The following is an 8,446-nucleotide window of genomic DNA, read 5'->3' as shown; positions in this document are numbered from 1 at the left end:
CATCCTTTGAACTTCGAAGTCTTCCCATGACCCTGTGTGCTGAGATGGCTCTCTACCACTCCTCATTCCTTCTCTTCACCTATCAAAATAAACTAACACTGTAGCACGTTGCATTTTATTCCCTTCCTCAATCCCCCTTCTGACAGAGCAGATGTCTCGAAATGGTTGGTCTCTTCCTGTCGAAGGAAAATCCCCTCATGGGTACTGTGACTTCCATCTTTCTTTTTCCCCTTTCAGGGATTTAGTTTCTTTGATGACCTCGTCCTCCTTTTGTGTCTTGAGTCTCTCTTCACATTGAAACTCTGCCATTTCCATTTAAACATACTCCACTGTCTCTATGGTAGAGATGATCTCTTGTTTCATGTTCCCTTGTAGCTACTGCCCTCTGAGTTTTCCTTTACACTTTACTTAACACTTCCTCACCTCACATGTGTGCACTAACACATTGGTATCTGATTTGTCTCCCCTCCCTGAAATGGCTTAACTGAAAAGACTCTTGCCAAGTCACTGAGGCACTGTTAAATGAATATCTTATTTTATTTGAATATCTTATTTTACTTGATCAGTGGTTTATTTTCATGTCCAAGTTCCCTTCCTCTCTCATAAGAGGCGTCTTTTCTTGGCTCCTGGGAGACAATTTTCTACTATTATTCTTTTGACTTTGACAGACGTTCCTTCTTAGGCTGTATTTGTTTAGCATTTAGTCATTAAAATTTGGTTTGCCATGTACAAAGTGTATAATATAAGGATTATATCTATGGCACAACTCTAAGAAATAATAAGTATTTCCTGTAAAAAAAGTTTGGATTTAAAAACTAGTAGCTAGTAGTGGCAGTATGGTAGTCAAGACTTTTGTCTCTGGACTCTGACTTCCTGCATGCAAGTCCCGTCTCTGCCACTTTTCAGCTTTATCACTTCGGGGAAATTCCCCAGCCTCTCTGCTTCTTTATTTCTTCATTTATAAGATGCAGACCATACTAGTATCTGCTTCATAAGGCTGTGAAGATTCCATTATGTATTGTGCTTAAAGTACTTAGTACTTTAGTACTTAGTGTCTTGTTAATAATAAGCCCTCATTATTATTAGCTATTAAGAAAATAAATATTATTTTATTATTGATTTTGGTAATATCTCTAAACCAGCTTTAACTTTTTGTTTGTCCTACAGTGACTCAAGGCCTTTACAACTTTTTAAATAATTAAAATTTTTTTCTTTAAAGAGCTTTAATTGATTTTTATTGTATTTTATCCATTACCACTGAACCCCCTTATATCCCTGCACCGCCTGCAAACACCACACTGTTGTTCATGTCCATGAGTCCTATTTCTGTTTTGCTCAATCCCTTCACCCCCTAACCTTCACCCCACTAGCTGTCATCTGCTCCCCATCTATGACTCTGTCTCTATTTTGCTTGTTAGTTCAGTTTGTTCATTTGATTCCACATGAGTGAAATCTTATGGTATTTGTCTTTCTCTGACTGGCTTATTTCACTTAGCATAATGTTCTCCAGGTCCATTTATACTGTCAAAAAGGTTAAAATTTGCTTCTTTTTTTATGTCTGAGTAGTAGTCCATTGTGTAAATGTCCCAAGATTGTTTTATCCACTTAGCTACTGATGGACACTTGGGCTGCTTCCATATCTTGGCAACTGTAAATAATGCTGCAATGAACATAGGGATGCTTATGTTCTTTCCAATTAGTGTTTTGGGTTTCTTTGGATAAATTTCCAGAAGTGGGATTGCTGGGTCATAAGGCAGATCCATTTTAATTTTTGAGGTAACTCCATACTGCTTTCCACAGTGGCTGCACCAATCTGCATTCCCACCAAAAGTGCTAAGTGAAATTAGCCAATCAGAGAAAGACAAATAACACATAATTTCACTTATATGTGAAATCCAATGAACAAATTGTACCAACAAGCTAAATAGAGACAGACTCATAGAGAGCAGGGTAACAGCTATTGGGAGGTGGAGGTTAGGGGGTGGAGGGATCAAGCAAAAAGGAAAAGAACTCATGGACATGGACAACAGTTTGGTGATTGCAGGGGGAGGGCAGTATAAGGAGGTTAAATGGTAATGGAAAAATACACTAAAAAATTAAAACGAAAACAAACATACAAAAAACAACACAAGCCACAGCTATTAGCTACTACCATTGCTTCTTGAAAACAAAACCACCTTGTCTTGTCTTTTTTCCAGGATAATACCTTAAAATTGGAAGAAAAGTGGACTTAAAAAGTAAACAGGGTAGCTGATGCAAGTACATTGTTGTTGAAACATTAGCTATAAGAGAACAATATTGGCTGATGAGTTTCCACCTAGTATCCAAGTCAGCCATAATCACCATAATTGCATTTGCACTAAGGATAGACTTAGAGTCAATTCAAATTTGTCTTGTACATGAATGGGGTATGTTTTTTTGTGTTGTGTATAATTAACTGAATGAACAAAATATTAAATCTGCTTAACACATGCAGTTTAACCAGGAGGGAGATGATTCTGCCCAGCACTAAGATTTATCTCTGATGGGTTTTCAGTCAGTTAAAGTGGAAAGCTTATAATTTTCTGTCAATTTAGACTAAATTTTTTCCAGTGAGATGTGCCTTGAGGTTAGGTGGGTGGAGATCCTCTATTAACAGCATCCACAGCTTGTCAGCATGGGGATTTATGCATATGTATTTCATGTTCAATTTTTTTGTGATGCAAAAATAATCTCATGAGCTTAAATGGGTCATAATTTTCTTTCATCTTCTCCTTAGCTCATAGTTTACCAAAATAATGGGATGTCCTGTAAAGGTCATTAAGTTGAATTTTAAAAAAATTTTTAAATTCATATATTTTTGTCATATATTTCCAGTGTCTTTTTTGCAAAAGAATCTAACTTGCACTTTCCTTAGCTGAAAATAATCTCTCTCACTCACTTTTATTTTTGTAATCTCTTTTATGGCATGATTCACTTCCTGTTTTAGCTTCAGATAACCTATATGTGTTTTTTTCCCATGCCCCTCCATTCACAATACAGACCAGGCAAAGGGCCTGGGCTGAGGAGTGTATGAGGTGGGTTTACTCTGCCTCCTCTTTCTGTACAGGTGGTGTAAGAACATAGCCTGTGGTAAGTACTGGGAGGCCCCTATATGTGTTTTAATTTTCCCATTAGAAAATAAAACAGCTTTGAGATGAGGTGCTTTATACACCGTATATCCAGTATCTTAAATAGATTAGGTGCTTAAAAAATCTGATACATAAATATTTAAATACATAGCTGTCTTGACAAATAACAGCCAAAAATTTTAGGGTGCCTGAGAGTAGACAGAGAGATTTGCTAAAAAGTTTCCCCAACCTGGGTAAAAGAACAATCTTTAATGTTTTCTGGCTACCAGTGACCTTAGGTAACATGCTTATTTTCTCTAAGTTTTTTCATCTGTAAAATGGAAATATTTTGTCTACCTCACAAAGTTATGAGAAACTTTAAGTTAGGAAATATATGTAAAGGTTTTTTTGAAACTACAAAGTGCTATCAAAATGTATAAAACCTGGAGCTTTTGCTAATTCCCACATTTACCTCAGTCTGAAGTCCTTAGGAGAAATTTATGAGTCATATGTTAAGTACCTGGAAGAGTTCCTGACTCATAGTTACTCAGGACATATCTGAGCAACTGAATTATTGATAACTTCAACCATTGAGAAGGTTTCCTTAGAGAGTAAGGGAATTGTGCTCTGAGTAGGCATACAGGAGAAAGCAATTGACAGCTAGCTCTGGGACTTGGTGACTCTGTTTTGGGGGTTTGTGCTCAGATTAGAATTCTAAATAGCTTTGGATCCATTCCTTAGAATAGCTGTTTAAAAGAGCTATGCAGGCTTTTGCCTGGAGCGCTCAATAGGAGCTGTTTCTTGAATTGCTCAACAGAAGTACATAGTGCTCAGAAATTACCCTAGAGCTATCCTATTACTGAAAATCTGCAAGAAATACCTAGAACTTAGGTTGAGTCAAGCAGATGCTGAAGATAAATTTTCATTGGTCATTGCTGCTAAGTAGTGATAGCAAGTTGCTAAGTTTGAGCCCATTATTTAATGTATTGCAAAGCTGTTTATTGAATGCCAGCTCTGTGCTGGCCACTGTTTAGACACAAGAATTTAAATGAGGAGAGGAGAGATGAAAATTTCTGCCATGATAGATAAAACTTCTCAAGAATAGCTATCTTTTTGACATGCAGTATTATTTTATATTAGTTTCGAGTCTACAGCCTAGTGCATAGGGGGCACTATGGCCCACAGGCTAAATCTGATGCTCTGCCTTGTTTTATCTGGACTGGCACTTTGTTTCTACTTGGTGACAGTGCTGAGCTCTTGCCTAACTGTTAAGGAGCAGTTACATGTATACAGTCTTAAAATTACATTTGGCTCTTTGAAGGCAACCCTGAGGCTGATGTGGCCCCTGACGAAAGTCAGTTTGACACCCCTGGCATAGTGGCTAGATAATTATATAATATACAAAGTGATACCCTTTAATAATTCAAGTACCCATTTAGCACCATACAGTTATTACAATATTATTGGCTATATTCTCTATGCTCAACTTTATATACCCACGACTATTTTGAAATGACCAATTCTTTCACATTTTTCACCCATTTCCCCAACCCTCTCCCTTCTTGCAACCATCAAAATGTTCTCTGTATCTATGAGTCTGTTATTGTTTTGTTTGTCCATTTTTTTGTTCTTTAGATTTTACATGTAAGTGAAATTGTGTGTTATTTGTCTTTCTCTGTCTGACTTATTTCACTCAGCATAATACCCTCTAGGTCCATCTATTTTGTCACTTAGCAGAATGCTGTCTAGTTCTAGCCCTGTTGTTACCAAATTAAGATTTCGTTCTTTTTTTATGACCAGGTAATATTCTATATATGTACTTTTTAGTCCATTTATCTATTGGTGGGCACTTGGGTTGCTTCCGTATCTTGGCTATTGTAAATAATGCTGCAGTAAACAGTGGCAAATATATCTTTTCTAATTAGTGTTTTGGGTTTCTTTGGCTATAGACCCAGAAGCGGACTCACTGGGTCACAAGGCAGTTCCATTTTTAATTTTTTGAGAAAACTCCATACTGTTTTCCATAGTAGTTGCACCAATGTGCATTCCCACCAACTACACCATGGTTTTTTTTTTCACTTCACGTCCCTAATCATCAGAAAAATGCAAATTAAAACCTTAATGAGATATACCTCACACCTGTCAGATTGTCTAGCATCAGGAATAGCACTTTGAAGGTACTGTCACCTGAAGCTGTGTGAGTCGTTACGCCAGCTTCAGGTGTAACTCACTAATGGCAGCAGCTGTGTCCCTGGGCTTGCTGGATGGTGCACATGAACAAACACCTATGGAGGGAAGCCAGAAATTTCCCCATCATCCAAAACTGAAACATCCTGATATTCAGGGGAAGAATGGAAGTCATTGATTTTTAAACATAAGCTTTTATTTTTCTATAAGAAAATTATGGCTTGATTCCCACGCCCGCTCTAATTCCTCACATCTGGTACAGGTTTCCTCTATTACTGTTTATCACTTTGTAGTTTATATTGTGGTTAACTTTTCTTAAAGGAAAAAAATAGTAAAAATAAAAAAATATCATAATTGCTGGAAAATCTATATATCTATATACCCATGCTTTAATAAGAAGTCTAAAATAGTTTTCTAAAAGTTGGGTATAGTAACATTCTCTTCCCATGACCTCTTGACCTATGAAGGCCTTTCTAGTACTTTTAGACATCATTTTTTGGTATTCGTTATGGCACCTTAAAATGACACTGAAACATTGAAGAGAGCGCAAAAATATTTATGGGCTGAAAATGCCTTATATACACTTTTGAATATCACTAAGAGAAGCTGAATGTCTTTGGGCAAAATAAGAGTACTGAGATAATGAAATAAAAAATTAAAAATTTTTCTTTAAAAATTTTGCCATTTACAAAAATTAAGTGAAATAAGCCATGTGGTGAAAGACAAATGCCATATGATCTTACCTATAAGTGGAATCTAATCAATAAAACAAACAAGCAAACAAAATATATCCAGAGATATTGAAATAAAGAACAAACTGACAGTAACTGGAGGAGTGGGTAGAGGGGATAATGAGAGGGCAAAGGGGAAAGTGTCATCAAGGAACGTGTACAAAGGACAAATCGAAAGGCAGGCCAGATCTAGGGTGGGAGGTGGGGATGGGTGAGGAAGTGGGAGTGGTGGGGGGACAATAGAGACAACTGTACTTGAACAACAATAAAAAAATAAATAGAAAAAAGAAAAAACAATTGCCTACATTTTATAGGCTTGTTGGTAAAAGCTTCAGATTAAGAGTATGAACTTTGAGGTCAGCTGCTTGGGTTTCAACATTTATTGGTCATGTTGTTACAGAAGACAACTCAGCTGCTTTCGGGTGTACGAAGTGGAACTTTATTTACGCGTGCGGACCCAGAGGAGACAGTCTCCAAATTCTGGGCCCTGAGCCCAGGGCAGGGGCTTGTTTATATATATGTGGCATGCAGAAGTGAATTTACTAAGCCTACATGACAGAAGCAGGTTTACAGAAGCAAGAAAGCAGGGCTGCAGAGAAACCGGGGCTGCTGATAGGGTCATACAATGTTCTTTTGTTCTTACTTTTTAGTTACTTAGTTGCTCACCCTTTCGTATCTTAGTGGCTCAGCAAAGGGACTGTGTCCTTCTTACTGGTCCCAGCTTGTCTAAGCAGGTTTCCTGCTACAATGTGATCTTGGAAAATTGCTTATCTCTGTTGTACAGATGAAAAGACTGAGGCTCACAGAAATCATTTTGGTACCTTTACAGGTTGTTAGGAGAAGCAAATAAAATAATGCATGTAAAGCACTTAGCATAGTGCCTATACCCTAATAAGCATATATAGATGTTTGGTGTAGGAGACCATTCTGCGTGGTGTGGGCCCAGCCTCCAGTGGCAAACATTTGCTACAAAGTAACTTCCTAAAATCCATGCCAAACCTTCCAAGGACAAGTGTAATGATTCCCTTTTTCACTTGCAAATATTCTTCTTCTGTGATGTGATTAGCAGCATTGGCTCCTTTGTTGCCTGTAAAAGGTAACCACCTAAAGCAACCTGTGCATAGTAAATGAGGACCATTATGTACTATGCCCAGAAACCCAATAAAGGCCTGTCACGGCAGAGGCCACATGCTCCCCTTGAGAGAAAAGCCATGCTGTCCCTTTTCCTCCGCAGGACTCGGTAGTCTGTGTGAATGTCTCATTTCATCCATAATGATGTGGACACTGCAGGCTGGTGTCTGCCTCATTTGGTGATGATGACATTCTTCTTAGTCATTTACATTTAATTATAGCTTTGTTGGTTCCCTGCCAGATGCCAATTTTATTACCATACTATACCTTGGCTTACATACCATTTTAATGATTATGAGCAGTGTGTTTTAAAATCTTTGAATGGCTTATTTAAGGGCTTCTGATTCAAATGAAGACCTACTATTGGGGTGACTTTCCTCACAAGTCCCCCTCTATGTACCACGGATGAAAGTAAACGCTACCAAGACATAATCTGCTTGGGGAGGAAAGGTGGCTGATCCCTCAAAGGGAAAGGGCCAAGAGCCCCCCACTCAAGGGGCTTTTATTGGCTTCATTTGCACAAGAATACAGGTAAGGATCAAACAATGGATATCATTCAAAGAACTATGAGGGCTTATTCTCAGTCAGGGTCAGATAGCTAAAGAGCCATAAAACTTTGAGGAACAAACTTCTTGCTTGGACCCTTATCATTTAAATGAGAGCATTCTAAACAAAGCAGGCTTCACAGGATTTTTATATATTCTTTCTTATGCCTGATTTACCTGATACCTGCCCTTTCCAGCACAGGGCTGCACTGCCTTCCCTAGCATAGGTTTTTAGGTTTAAGTGGATTAGAGCCAGGCAGTGTTTCTCCCAGATGGAAATGGGGACTCAGGTTATCTCAGAATTCCTGGAGGGTGAGGGTCCATTACTCCCTCTTTGTTGCAGCCCCCCGAGTCCTTCCATGATGGCCTCCCAAGTGATCATGTCTGGCCTAGGTTGCCCCTCTCTGAGGGGTCGTACCCGCCATGGACATCGACCATGCTTTGGGGGCAGGGGAAGAAGTAGAAGCTTCGTCTCCTGTGGCCCACATTCCAGAGGTCATTCACTTAGCCATGGGAGGCAGTTACAATTTCTGAAACCAGGCAGGGTGGTTCCCAACATACTATGAGTTAAATATTTTCACAGACTTTTGAAGAAAAAAGACAAAAGTACAGTTAAGCTTGCAAAAGACATTTCTATTAATGCTATTAAGTAATACAATTTGACTATTAATTTTAACTTCCATATAACTTTGTACATAGATATTTTTGTGTATATAAATCAATTTTCACTGAGCATTCTTTTTGTGCTAAACATGGTTTTGTA

The 8,446-nt window shown here is 38.2% G+C and overlaps 1 non-coding gene across 1 annotated transcript; it reads right to left on the bottom strand.

The window, feature by feature from the left end:
- Positions 1-2,996: 2,996 nt before the first annotated feature.
- LOC119045159 (small nucleolar RNA SNORA51) lies at positions 2,997-3,128 on the bottom strand. Its single transcript, XR_005081743.2, has one exon. It is a non-coding gene; the product is annotated as a small nucleolar RNA SNORA51 (small nucleolar RNA).
- Positions 3,129-8,446: the final 5,318 nt, after the last annotated feature.

The sequence above is a fragment of the Artibeus jamaicensis genome, unplaced genomic scaffold, assembly GCF_021234435.1.
Source record: "Artibeus jamaicensis isolate MK-2021 breed Jamaican fruit bat unplaced genomic scaffold, CSHL_Jam_final contig_585, whole genome shotgun sequence".
Taxonomy (NCBI): domain Eukaryota; kingdom Metazoa; phylum Chordata; class Mammalia; order Chiroptera; family Phyllostomidae; genus Artibeus; species Artibeus jamaicensis.
This window is presented reverse-complemented; position numbering and strand designations above follow the sequence as displayed.